The sequence below is a fragment of the Musca autumnalis genome, unplaced genomic scaffold, assembly GCF_047663935.1.
Source record: "Musca autumnalis isolate F117 unplaced genomic scaffold, ASM4766393v1 scaffold_2, whole genome shotgun sequence".
Taxonomy (NCBI): Eukaryota; Metazoa; Arthropoda; class Insecta; order Diptera; family Muscidae; genus Musca; species Musca autumnalis.
Genome location: NW_027411755.1, coordinates 94,357,045 through 94,371,896, shown reverse-complemented (window position 1 = coordinate 94,371,896; position 14,852 = coordinate 94,357,045).

Here is a 14,852-nt window from a genome sequence, read left to right as displayed (position 1 = left end):
CAAGCTTTCTATTGAAAATCTGTAATGGGTACTTTACACGATATGTATTTTACATATGGGTTGTCACTTTTTATATATAAAATGTATACGCAAAGTGACAACCCATATGTAAAATACATATCGTGTAAAGTACCCATTAGAGTCCCCATATAACAGTTCATGCAATGCAAATTTCTCATTTCTTATAAAAAAGGTTGTTACAAATGAATTGTTTTATATTTAAAAAAATATATACATATTTTTGTTATTTTTGTATAAGAAAAGAATTGTCGTTGTCGTAAAATTTTCGTGATACCAAAAAAGTAACCCTATGACAACGACTACAAAAACGTCTACGCCAAACAATCATTTTTGGTCTGTTCCAGAACTGCAAGAATCTACTAATTTTTACTATTTTTTCCGATAACATAAAGGAAAAAAATGCTATCGTAGTAAAAAGTAGTAGCTTCTTGCAGGTTCTGGAACAAAGCATTTGATTGTAAAAATTGTAGGGTTGATTTTTCTTTTGGATTTAAGCCTTTACCTAATTAACTGCGTGTTGCGTGTGCGTTCAAAAATACAAAAACAAAATACATGTATTTCAAATTGAAAACAAAAACAAATACATGTATTTTGTTTTTGTATTTTTGAACGCACACGCAACACGCAGTTAATTAGGTCAAGGCCTAAAAGTTTAAAAATGATTTAATAACAATTCTATTAATTGGTCTGTTCCAGAACTTCAAGAATCTACTCATTTTTACTATTTTCTTCGATAACATAAAGGAAAATTGTTATCGTAGTAAAAATTAGTAGATTCTTGCAGGTTCTGGAACAGGCATAATATTTGTTACCAAAAGCACTGTACATATGTTTGTATTTGTTTCGTTTTTCTGTGTTGGGAGCAGCATATCCCGGAATGCCTGCTCCGAATTCTTTTGGTCCGTGCCGGGACGGAGGAAAGCCCAGAACCAATATATTTGTGATCGATTTGTCACATCCGCATCTTCACCCACATCCAGCCTTCGGTGAGATGCAGGAGTGGGTGCATCTAAGGGGTTGCTCTGTACTTGTCCACGTAAGGGACTACGACAGGGACTATGACAGGGACTATGTTGCTGCATGCTGTGTGAATACATACTCCCTCGTCGTCTGATTATGGGACTTCCCTGCAGTCCCCTCGATAACAACCGCACATGCAGCCTTTAACACTAGCCGTTGTTGTCCCAATCCCGGAAAATGCATCCTTTTTGCAATTTAATTGCAATGGACTCCGAGGTAAGATCGAGGAAATAGTAGGTTTCATGAGTCGGAGAAATATCAAGGTCGCTGCGGTGCAAGCAACCAAGCTCAACAACAACTGTATCTTACAACGTTGCGATGGTTACAACGTGCTAAGAAAGAATCGCACCAGAAATGGAGTTGGGGGATTAGCTTTCCTATTGCACCAGTCTGTCCAATACAGACCTATCTCGCTTGAGCCTGTCTCTAATGACCCGTACATGGAATGTATGGGGGTAGCAGTCAGGTGTGGAACTGCCGAGATAGATTTGCTGAACGTATACATCCCGCCGAGAAATAGCTGTATCTCAGATTACGTGCCTAACATTAGCCCGCTTTTGGAAGGTCATAATAGTCTGGTCCTGGGGGACTTTAATGCGCATCATGAAACGACCAAAGAGGGACAACGCTGGCTGAGCAGATTGACAGCTCTACGTTTTGCATGGTCAATGAGGAAGCCCCTACCAGAATTAGAGGAGAGTGTCACAGCTCGCCAGACATAACCATCTTGTCACCTGGTCTGTCAAATGACGTTACCTGGCAACCCGTCATTTCCCTTGGATCAGACCATCTCCCCATAATTGTCTACATTAGCAGACCACCCGATCTCATTACCCCTGAACGGCGCACATTTGTCAATCATAAGAAAGATGATTGGCCTGGTTGAGAGAGTTCACCAATCACTGCTTCAGAGAACTGCCCAATCCTTCTGATGTTCGGGTAGCGGAAAGGACGTTCCGAGACATCATCACTGCTGCAGCCGCTCGCCATATCCCTGCTGGTCGAATACCCGAAGTAAGACCAAACTTCCCAGCAGAGGCGACGGGATTAGCAAATGAGCGTGATGAGCTTCGTCGAACCAACCCCAATGACCCCAGAGTCAGGGAGCTGACACTGGAAGTTAACAGGTTGGTCGGCGAGCATAAGCGGAACAAGTAGTTAAATCATCTGAAGAGTTGCAAGATTGGAGACGGTATAGGTGAATTGTGGGCAACGGTTAAGTGACTTTCGAACCCTGGAAGAAGGGAAGATAGGACCTCAGTCACGTTTGGTGACGTTACGCTGACTGACCCGAGGAGGTGCGCAAGTTATTTCAATCGACAGTTTGTCGAGCACCCCGAGAGTGACAGGGCGAAGAGTATTACGTCGCATCAGATATCTTCCTGCCGAGGAGGAACCACCACAGTTTACAATGGATAATGTTGCCAATGCCATCAGGAACGCAAAATCATCCAAAGCGTTGGGCACCGATGGAATCTCCATGGTAATGCTGAAGCAGCTGAATGAGCCGGGAGTGGAGTATCTCACTAAAGTTCTCAACTTGTCGCTATCCACCCTCATTGTTTCCGAAGTCTGGAAAATGGACAGGGTGGTCCCACTACGGAAGCCGGGCAAGGATGCCAGCAAAAGTGAATCGTACAGGCCGATTTCGCTTTTGTCGCCCGTAGCAAAGACCCTTGAGGCCTTAAGGCCAGAACAGAATCAATCGTCGCTTGCTTTGCTTGCTTCCCCAAGTGTCAAATTATAAAGGAAAGCCAGAGCCTCTTTGCAAATCCGCCTGCGTTCTCCTTTAGGAGGCTCTGGCATTCCTGTTTAATTTGACATTTGGGAAGCAAGCAACGCAAGCGACGATTGATTCTGTTCTGGCCTTTAGTCCCCCCAGTATCAGAAATAGCTATCAAGTTGCCGATCATCAGCATGGATTCCGTAAGCAGCACAGCACGACAACTGCGCTGAACGCCATTACCAGACATATTTGTCAAGGACTCAACCAAAGACGGCCGTGTGATAGAACAGTCATGGTGGCGCTTGACTTGTCAAAAGCCTTTGATACAGTCAGGCACTCCACGTTGTTTGTGGACACCAGTCGTATGTGGAATTCAGGAACAAGAAGTCCAAACCCCGTAGAGTGAAACAAGGAGTTCCCCAAGGTCGGGAACTGTTTAACCTGTACCTCTCCTGTATTCCGCCCCCTCCAGACGGCATCAAGATCGCAACGTATGCGGATGATTGCACGATCCTGGCGTCAGGTGCCTATCCTGATGACATCTGTGTGGGACTGAACAACTATTTAACCGATCTTACCACCTTTTTCCATTAGAGGAATATGCAAATTTCCGCCACAAAATCAACAGCCACTGTGTTCACCACATGGACAGCGCAGTTTTGAAGAGAATTGAATGTCGTGGTCGACGGTAGCAGAATTCCGACCACAAACTGCCCCAAAATTTTAGGGGTCACATTCGACACTACTTTCACGTCGTCCGCGCACGCCACAAATGTCTGCGACAAACTGAAAAGTATGAAGAAGGTCCTCAAGTCCCTAGCCGGCAGCACTTGGGGTGCAGATAAAGAATTTAAAAAAGATTCGAGCCTGCCAGAATGCCGCCCTGAGAACAGCAACAGGGAGCCTCCTCAAGTCTTCAGTGGACCATCTACATGAGGAGACAAAGATTCTTCCAGTAAAGCAACACAATGAGATGCTTTCGTTGCAGTACTTGCTTGGGTGTTACCGTGAGAGCCATCCCAATCACCATCTGCTGGCTAGGCCCGACACATTTAGGCATATCAGGAAGGGTATTCATGCTCTAGAGGCGGAGGTCTAACAATATAAGAGAGAACACCTAGATCAACAGGCATATTAAACAGGTTTAAATAGTATTCACACGGATGCAGTTGCTAAGGCCATAAGCAAATATAGTGTGAATAAATTCCTCGAAATACATCCCCCATCTATTGCAGCTGAGGAGCGTCAGCTGCCACGACAAACTAGAGTAGTTTTGGCTCAAATTCGCTCAGGATATTGTAGTCGCCTAAATTCTTATTGGGCGGAAATCGACCGCGCCGTGAAAGACATGTGCCCGGTATATGGCATGGGCCCGCACGACACGAATTCCGATCGAAAGTGGAATTAATTCTGTATTTAGCTTCTTCAGAAAACGAAGAATTTTTCGGAATGAAACCACTTTTGATTTTGTAAACGGAATTGAATTTTTATTTTTTTTTAATTTGCCACTTTAAAACACTTAGAAATAATAAAAATGTTGTTTTGTTAACAAATTTACATTTAATTTCATATTTAAACTAAATAATAAAGTTTTCCGATTTTGCAAAATCGATCGGAATCTGAAGAAGCTAAAACAAAAACGATCGACATGAAATTACGGAATTGAAACCATTCCGATCGGAATCTGTGACATGCCTATATAAAGAAATACTTTTGGAGTTGTCCTACGAATATGTTTATTACTAGGCGTTTACACAGAAACAGTATTGGCAAGAAAATAGCAAAGTTACAAACCATTTTCACCAATACATTCATACTTTTCTCTATACATATTTAAAAATTTGTGAAAAAGGTTTGTATTTTTGCTACTGTCTTGCAATAAGTCTGTCTGGTTACTTTCCCAGCAAGAATTGTCCAGCAAGAACTTTCTCAGAGAGTAAGGGGTTTTTATTCTCTTTTGCTAGAAAATTGTAAAAAGTAAACAGACACTTCCCAGCAAAAACCAGCAAGCTATCAGCTGGCTTGCCAAAACAGAACAATTTGTCCGCCAATAAAGAAGCAAACACGTTGTATTTTATAGAATAGAAAAGAAAAGAAATTGAAACAAGTATTTTTCCACAAATTTGTTCTCCATAAAACAATACAATTAGACTATGTTATTTCCACAAAAAATTATTTTTAATTTTCACAAACCTACATCAACCACAAATTAGAAACAGATGATTGATTGTTTTCAGGAAGAAGAAGAAGAAGAATTGCTTTGCCAGTTGCTGCTAGAAGAAATTTGTCCAGCAAGAATTTGCAAGCTCTCAGTGAAAGAACTGTCAAAATGTCTCTCTCGAATCGCTCTCTTTTGCTGGTTTTTTGTGTTAACAGACGACTTCCAGCAACAATTGGAACAAATTGTTGCAAATTTTAGGGTAACCAGACAGAGCTAATACTGGCATTTGTGCATTGTATAATGGCAAAACCTATAACTAAAACACAATTTTCTAATAGAACTAATCCAAATCATCGCACAATTACCCAGGTAGTGGCATCGTAAAATTTTGAATATGTTATGTCAAAACTTTCTTTATGTTGTTGGGGAAATTACAACAAAAATAATTTTTTATAAAGGGATTTGACTTTTCTTATTCGAACAGCTGGTGTGATACCACTACCTGGGTAATTGTGCCATGAATCCAAATAAAGTATTTTTGAATAAACAAGTAAAAACGTATCAGTCGGCTTTGCTGACAGAGATATACCTAGGGTGTCCAAAAAACCGGGTTTTCCAAACAAAAAGGTTTTCGGTTAACCGAAATTTTCAATTTTACCAAAAACCGGTTTTCGGGTTTTAGAAATTTTCAAAACCGGTTAACCGGTTTAAACCGGTTTTGTTAAATAGTTACAAAATTGCTCATATTTGATAAATATTTGATTAAAAATGTGCGGCAAGAGGTAATTTAAGTATAACCACTTCGTTATTATATAATTATCTCATAATATCCTTGTTATTTGACATTCAACCTCGAACTAGGAACTGCAAAATTGAGAACTAAATTGTACTCATAGACCCATTATGACATCCTTTCTGTAGTTAATTTTTGGCCGGTATCGGACAGATAACCCGTTTTTTGTTCTTACGTGTTTCCTTTAATAATAGGTGTCAGATAAAATAAAAGAAGGTTTGTGTTCCTTTTAAAAATTAAAGTGCGCCCGAGAGTATGCTTCACCAAAAACAAGAAAAAATTGAGAGCAAATCCATATCAACCAATCAGATTTGAGTAAATTTGATGTGTATAGTCTTTTTTGCTTGATATTGCCATATTTTTACAAAATGTAGCATTTATTTTAAATGGCAGATGTAATAATAAATCTCTGGTAATGCTAACTTTATTCCCTACTTTTCTTAAAGTAAGGTATATCAAAAATGGACTTTAAAGGCAAGATGTAAGAACGGGCCTTAGAATAGTAACAACCCTTACAAATACAACGTTGTGTACCAAAACAATTACATTTTATTAAGTCTGGACGAAGACTTGCGTTGCCAACCTCAAATTATCGTGAAATGTCGTAATCAAAAATACATTTTGTTATCGTACCCTTTACTATACTTGTTCGAAAACGTATAAGCAACGTCATACAAACTACCGTGCCATATTACGTAAACACAGTTTTTTTTCACACAACGCTACATTTTATTAAATATTTTTATTTAGTTTAAATATTTTTCAAATTTAAAGTTCTGTCATTTAGAACTTTGACCGTACCTTGTGTTAGTTAAGTTTAGTTTACTTTCAAGAATACAATTTTAATAAAATATTAAAAATATTCCTATTTTTTAAAACCGGTTAACCGACACAAAAAAACCTGTTTTTTCGGTTAACAGAAAATTACGTTTTTGGCGAAAACCTGTTTCGGTTTTGTAACTCAAAACCGGGTAACCGGTTAACCGGTTTCGGACACCCTAATTATACCCTAAGCAAATATATTTGTTTTGAAGCTCTAAAGTGTTGCGGAAGATTTTATCAAGTCTTTCTTCTTTAACTGAATAGCTTCTTGAAGTAGGAAATAATTAGTGTTTGACAAATTTTCGTTAATGTAGAATAGAGCAGTTGATGAGAAACAATAGAGTTCAGGAAAAGCTTATTTTTTTTCGGTTTTGTAACTCAAAACCGGGTAACCGGTTAACCGGTTTCGGTTTTGGACACCCTAGATATACCCTCAGCAAATATATTTGTTTTGAAGCTCTAAAGTGTTGCGGAAGATTTTATCAAGCCTTTCTTCTTTAACTGAATAGCATCTTGAAGTAGGAAATAATTAGTGTTTGACAAACTTTCGTTAATGTAGAATAGAGCAGTTGATGAGAAACCAATAGAGATCAGGAACATTTTATTTTGGTTTGCCTTTTTAAAGTTTGAGATGGATTTAAGAAAGAAATTTATCGTATGGAGACACTTATTACACTGCTCAACAAAATTGAAAAAGTTGAATGTTTCAAACGAAGCTGCAGTTGTTTCTAGATGAAATCGGCGAGTTATTTTCAAATCCGGTCCCGGGTTTTCTCCATCAACTCTTGTTTTTGAGATATAGCTCAAAATCGGTTTTTACGAGTTTTACCCAGACTTTTGTTATTTTCGGATACAAACAAATATTTTTTGTGGGTTTTTCGACATATATATATTAAGGAGATGTTGTACACTCGATACAAATCGTTTTTGAAATAATTATGGTGAGTATATATCAAAAAATATAGAAAATATACGACGGACCCTGTAAAAATTGCATATTTTGAGTACTTTAAGCTGTAATTACGTCATCAGGGGAAGTCATAGGATCTTCATATGGTACTCCGGATATGCTTAGGGTGTTTACTATATAATCCAGTATTCAAATGTATAATATAAAGTTCATAGCGCCCATGATTCCGCCATAACCTAACAACCATCATGAAGAATGCCATTGAAAAGTAAATGGCTTATGTGGTAATGATATCACTGGTAAATGATTTCCCTTTAGCAGTCTTCATGGCGATTTTTACGTTATGGCCGAATCATGGGCGCTATGAACTTTATATTATATATTTGAATACTGGACTATATAGTAGACACCCTAAGCATATCCGCATTGCCATATGAAGATCCTATGACTTCCCCCGATGACGTAATTACAGCTTAAAGTACTCAAAATATGCAATTTTTACAAGGTCCGTCGTATATTTTCTATATTTTTTGATATATACTCACCATAACTATTTCAAAAACGATTTGTATCGAGCGTACAACATCTCCTTAATATATTAATGTCGAAAAACCCACAAAAAATATTTGTTTGTATCCGAAAATAACGAAAGTCTGGGTTAAACTCGTATAAACCGATTTTGAGCTATATCTCGAAAACAAGAGCTAATGGAGAAAAACCGGGACCGGATTTAAAAATAACTCGCCGATTTCATCTAGAAACAACCGCAACTTCGTTTGAAACAAAAGTCGTGTTGACCAGTGTTATTAATTTTAAGTCTATATGTATTACTGTAGAATACTTATAAGCGCGAGTGAAATGTTTAAGCAAAAACTTTCAGTTGGTTTATATGGGAGCGCATTTATTTTAAATACAGTTTAAAAGACATGTATAATTTGACATTTGATGGTAGAGAATAGGATAAATCACTCTCACTATGGGTGTTCCCTTTTATTATGTGTATTATGCTCACTCTTTGTTTTTGTTTATTTTTTTACATTTACATGAAAATAAATTGCATGATTTTAGCAGGGTGTATTGATTATTTTATAGAGTCGTTTTGTAATAAGTTGTAGCGATTATAATTCAAAATATATCCAGTTTTGTATGAGCACAATATAAACACAACCACTCTCGAGAACAATGATAGACCGACATTGGTTTTGGACCACTATGTCAGGAAGCATGCAATGGCGCACGAAAAACGTACTATTGCTTAAATTGGACCACAAGGAGTAGCATCGGTATAATTTTCCAAAGGATCTTCGATCAGATCCTAAACTATACTTAAACAAAAATTTTTAAACTTTTGTGGGGGAGGTACCCTAAAGAGAAGACCGATATGAACCATTTCAGAAGTAAAATTATATTTGGACAAAATGTTAGGGGATCCCAAGTTTGGACGGTTGCAACAGGTATAGCGCCTACTATTTTAGTGAATTTTTTTAAACTTTTTTGGGGGAGGTACCGGATGGTGGGAACCGATAGTGCTCATCTTCAAACTTAAACTAAGTTTGGAGAAAATATTACGAAAGTTAAATTTTGGACAGAATCGGTTAATCCGTTCGAGAGTTATCGTGCGCTCCAGCCACTACACATTGGGCCATAGGGGTTTTTACAACTTTCAGGCTATTTTCTCAAGAAGTATGGACTTGCCCCTGATGAAACTTATACCTTCGTATGGGGGACAGTGAATACAAGTTGTTACAATAAAAACCAAGGAGATTGGAGAGCAGGTCCTAAACTGAACTTTTCCGAAATTTTGTGTGGGAAGTACCCGAAGGAGTTTACCGATTTAGTCCATATTGGAACCTCATCTAAGACTGGTAGAAATTTCACGATGTGCAAAGTATGGACCAAATCGGTTGCTCCCTTCAAGAGTTATCGTGCGCACAAATTTTCCGAACATTTTCGAACTTTTGTTCGGAAGGAGTGGACCGATATAATCCATCTTCGAACTTGAACTAAGTTTGGAGAAAATATTACGAAAGCTAAATTTTGGACCGAATCGGTTGATCCGTTCGAGAGTTATCGTGCGCTCGAGCCAGCCAGACAGACAGACGGACGGACATGGCTAAATCAACTTCAAATTGTCTGAAACGGATTTCGTCCAAACATACTTGGGGTCTAAAATCATTATTTAGATGAGACACATTTTGCCCGTTAGAATAAATGCTGAGGGTATAAAAACGTAAACGTATGATATCGGAGAAAATAGTAAAAATTAGTAGATTCTTGCATTCTTTGCTACGATAGCAGTTTTTCCTTTATGTTATCGAAAAAATAATAAAAATTAGTAGATTCTTGCAGTTCTGGAACAGACCAAATTATTTCTCAGAAATATTATGTTATCGATTTTTACTGTAGGGTTTACACAAAATGAGCTATTTTATTTTTCCTTAGTGGACTAGAACTTTTAGGAAGCAACATGGAACAGAGAGTATCCTCTTTCCGCCCATATTTAATACTTTTTTTTTTAATTTACTGAAATTACACGGGTATTATTTATAACATTTTACACAAATTAACATTTATTTAATATAATATATGTGTTTTATGAAAGCCAATGAGAATTTTTCTTAAATTTTTAACAAATTTTACATTTTTAATTTTTTATTAAAAAAAATATTTTTTATTTTTATAGTTTATTGATTGTGTTTTGACCTTTTATAGTAGATAAAAAATATAAAAACACAAAATTTGATTCACAGGAAAGCTGATTGTGTTATCTGCCGAAAAAAATTATGAAAATATGTATCTCTATTTCGTTTAAAAGTTATAGAATTTTGACCAGGAAAAAACGATTCTGAACCACTGTGTAATGCACAGTGTTGCCGCCCCCATGTAAACGTGGAAAAATGGGGGCATAGGAATGAAAAATTATAATCGGTTTAGATTTGGTTATAGTCCCCATATATATCTTCCTCGATTTTGCTATAACACGGTCAATTTTAGTTTTTTTAAGTCCCAGTTTTACCGATTTTAACAAAAATCGTTTCAGATTTGGATATATGTAGCTCCCATATATACTCTTGAGAACGGTATTGCGCTCAAATTTTAGCATAGGAATCGGATATTTCATTGAAGAAATGGATAAAAACATGTAACAAATCATAATTTCTGCCGTTTTTACACATTTTCGTAGTGTTTATACCCTACACAACACTGTGGTAAGGGGTATTATGTGTTAATGCATTTGTATGTAACATTCATAAGGAAAAGATATATATCCATAGTTCCTTCTTGGGATATGTATAGAATCACTTTCTTAGTCGATTTATGCATGTCCCTCTGTCCGTTCGCAACGTAGAGTTTGCATTTATTGTCCGATTCAGCTGAAAACTGGAGAATATAATTTTTTTTAGCAATAGGAAGAACTCTATTGCTTTTGGTGAAAATCGGTTCAGATTTGGATATAGCTCCCATGTATATTTTCGGGCGATTTCACGTATTTGCTGCACCAAACACCCCATATCTGTCCAATTTTGATGAAACTTGGAATGTGTGTGTAACTTATATCGGAATCGGTTCAGATTTGGATATAGCTCCCATGTATATTTTCGGCCAATTTCGCGTATTTAATGCATCAAACACCCCATATCTGTCCAATTTTGATGCATTTTTGAATGTGTGACGGAGTTCAGTGTAGATATAAGTGGGCCATTTTATTCCGAAATCGGTTCAGATTTAGATATATGTAGCTCCCATATATATTTTACACATTCAGAGTGGTGTAGGGTATCAAATAGTAGGCCCGCCTGACTTTGATCCTTTCCTTACTGTTTTTTGTCTTTGTCAGTAGAGATTTGTGGTGGTTTCTAACACAACTGTATCTGTAGCGATTTTTACCTCGGAATAGTTGTCATCCCTGATTATGGCCCACTCATCAATCCCCATTGTTAACAAATTTTTAGAAAAATCTGAAAGTTCGTTCAATTTTCATATGATTATCGTTTTCGATTATCTGGGAAACATTTTCAATGTTTAAAGAATCATAACTTTATTATAGATGGACATATCGAAAAAATTCTTTAAGATTCGTCGTATCAGATAAGAAACGTAAACATACACACAGTGCTGCTCAAAACATTTGGAACTCCCTATTTAATATATTTTTAGGGACATTTTGAGTTTTGAAATATATTTGTTTTTCTTATTCGATTCTGTAGTGACCCTATTTTCAAGATTTAAAAATGATTATTCAGTTATGAGCACTTATTTTACAAAAATGTGTGAAATATCGGAGGAACACATGTTTTAGCCTGCTCAAAACATTTGCAACTCCGTGGTACGGGGTTTTTATATTGATTGGCATCATATTGTTTTTAATCAGAAGAAGGGGACATTTTATCCCACCTATGTTTACTTTTGACAGACAAGTATGCCGAAAACATGACGTGTCTAATTTTTTAAGAACAACATAAATTATTATCAGAAATTTATATTATAGCTTTGCTAAATTGGTAATTTTTGAAAATTGTGGATCCAACGAAGTGCAAAAATAAACATCGGAACAGCACAATATCTAAAACAGAGATGGATACCGTGTAAAATCGCCGTAATGTGGAAAGTAGGTGCAAGGACAATAACATCTCCTGCAGGGGATGAGCAAATAATTATATGAATTACTAAGCAGATCTCTCAGAGGTCATCAACAGATGTTAAAATAAGACTTGACACCGATAACTCTATACAAACTTCTCTGATACATACCAAGTACACCTACCGTTATACCAAAATAGACAAATTTTGGGAAAACAGTAATTTCCAGGAAAAATTGAATTTTTCATACAAATTTTGCAAAAAATGTGTGGTATTGTTTTTGGGGAAGTGAATATTTAAATCAATATTTATGTTATATGACTTGAAAAAATGTACTTGATCGCCAGGTCGAATGACAATTGTATTCGTCCCCTTATACAAAAAAGTTGACCAAAAAAGTAGAAGATGTGTTATATTGTCCTGGAGGTATTTTATGGGCAGAAATGGTACAGGATGCATGAGGTCGAGATATTTATCAGATCCAAGAACTCAACGGACAGATAAAATGCCAAAATCGCATCATGTACATACCAGAAGTGTCGTTTAACAGATTGATTTGGCATAATACCGCCTCTAAACGTATATATAACCACGTAAAACTAGTAATTTTTTGCAAATATGGTTAAGTTCTTACCGAACCCGATCAGTTTAAGTAATCTAAATTCATATAGGAAGTTCCGGGACTTTAATCTGGACCCTAGACTATTAAATATCGAACAAAACCTTAGTATTTAACAATAAACCTTAGAGCACAGGACTCCAAAGGATATATTTATTTATTTAGTTAACTGGTTTCCTTTACGATGTCTCCAGATAATAAATAAAATGTTTAACTTACAATGTATTATCAAAACAAAAGTAATTTCTTTAGATTTTGAATCAAATTTTCTCAGTTGCAAATGTTTTGAGCAGAACCAAAATTGAGTTCGAGCTTTGTTTTGTATATTTTTGTAAAATAAGAGCACTTTTCGCAAATTTATTTCTAAATCTTTAAAAGGGATCCAATAAACAATCAATCTACAAAAATATTTGCATTCCAAATCCACAAACTACCTCAGAACTATAAAGAATAAAATATGAATTAGTCATTCCAGCTGCGAATGTTTTGAGAAGCATTGTATGTACATTAGGGTGGTTTTATCTCAGGAGAAAAAATCGATGGTGGACATTTTTAGATTTTAAGATAACCAAAGTTTGAACACAATTGGAAGATGTTAACACGTGCTACTGGAGCCTCGAAGTTTTGAAAATCTCGGATTTTTTTTTGGCTATTTGCGACCCATATATCTGGAACGGCCAAAGCAAATTTCCCGTATTGTACATCAAATTAAAGTACGTAAGTATTACTGAATGCATTCGTATTTCAATAGATTTTCAATGGGGTCTAGGTCCTGTTTTGGTGCTAAACAAGTTCTGGGGGCGTTAAACCAGGCTTTTCAATAGACTCAAACGAAGAAAACGCCAAGTGCTTTTACGGCTTCTTGTTCTTTCACAGACCATTCTTTTTGAAATCTCTTGAATATGTCTGGTTGAGGTCCCGATTTGCTTCCATACTTGCAGTCAAAACAACTCTCAACAATATATCTAAGGCGTGGTGTCGGCACAATGCGTACAGGACCTCTCGAGCTAACATCTGATCCAGGAGTTGCATGGTCCATTGAGTCTCCCAGTATTTGACGCTGTTGTATCGAAGCACACAGCGACTACCGAACTTGCGTTCCATTTGTAAGGTCTCTGTGAACAATGTGATTAGACAATAAGTATAAAGTTAATCAACTCCTAGTATGGAGCCTGATCTTCCTTTGCCTTTGTTTCAACATAAACTTCTTGTCTTGTTCTGAAGTCAACATCGTCAGGGCATCTTGGTGGGCAATATGCAGGAAATTATCCAACTCTTTTGCAGCATTTCTTGCACTTTCCGTTATTTATTCTTGTACTTTTACATTAGTTGCAGCAGAGTCTTGAATATTACATTAATTGATACAAAAATTCAGTAATACGTTCGTATTTTGTTACTAATTAAAATAGCATTAGCCGTTTCATAGATATGGGTTTTCAGAACATCGAGACCCCAGTGACACATGTTAATCAAGATCAATTGTTCTCTAAATTTGGCAATCTTAAAATCTAACAAGATTAAACAATTTTTGGGGTGCAGCAAAAAAAAAATCCAATATCGATTTTGCCTAGTCCACACCAACTGGCTCAAAAGTTCAATATTTTTCGAGAATTGTTTGAGAATTGTTTTGAAATTTTTACTGAAGATAGCCCTCGTGCTCTTGGATGCAAAGATACAATTTAATTCGTGGACAAGTCCACAATTTCTGAGATAAAGACCCGAAGGTCTAAAATTCCCTACGGCCACCAGCTAATATAGCACTTCGTTATATTTCTTCCAAGTTTACATATATTTTCAAAATGGTCTATATCGGTCCAATCTCACTGGTATCTTCTCTACGAAAGTTCAAAATTTCATGGTCAAGTCGGAGGATTATTTGTGGCAACACTGTGAGAGGTGAATTTTATATGAGTTTTATAAAATGTTCGTTTTAAAGTTGTCTTGTTACACTGCGAGACACGAAAAAATCAACGATATTTTGATAGAAGATCAAAAATAAGAAGAAGCATATCGCGGCGTTTATCCCCACCATTAAAAAATAAATCATTAAAAAATTTCAATTTTAAAAAAATGTTGAACAAACTCCAAATTTCGATTTTAACGAAAACAAGTAAAAAGTCTTCAAAAAAGCCGGGTCGAACTTTATATTCCCTCCACCATAAAATATTCCTAACTAAAATGGAATAATGAGTTTCATCT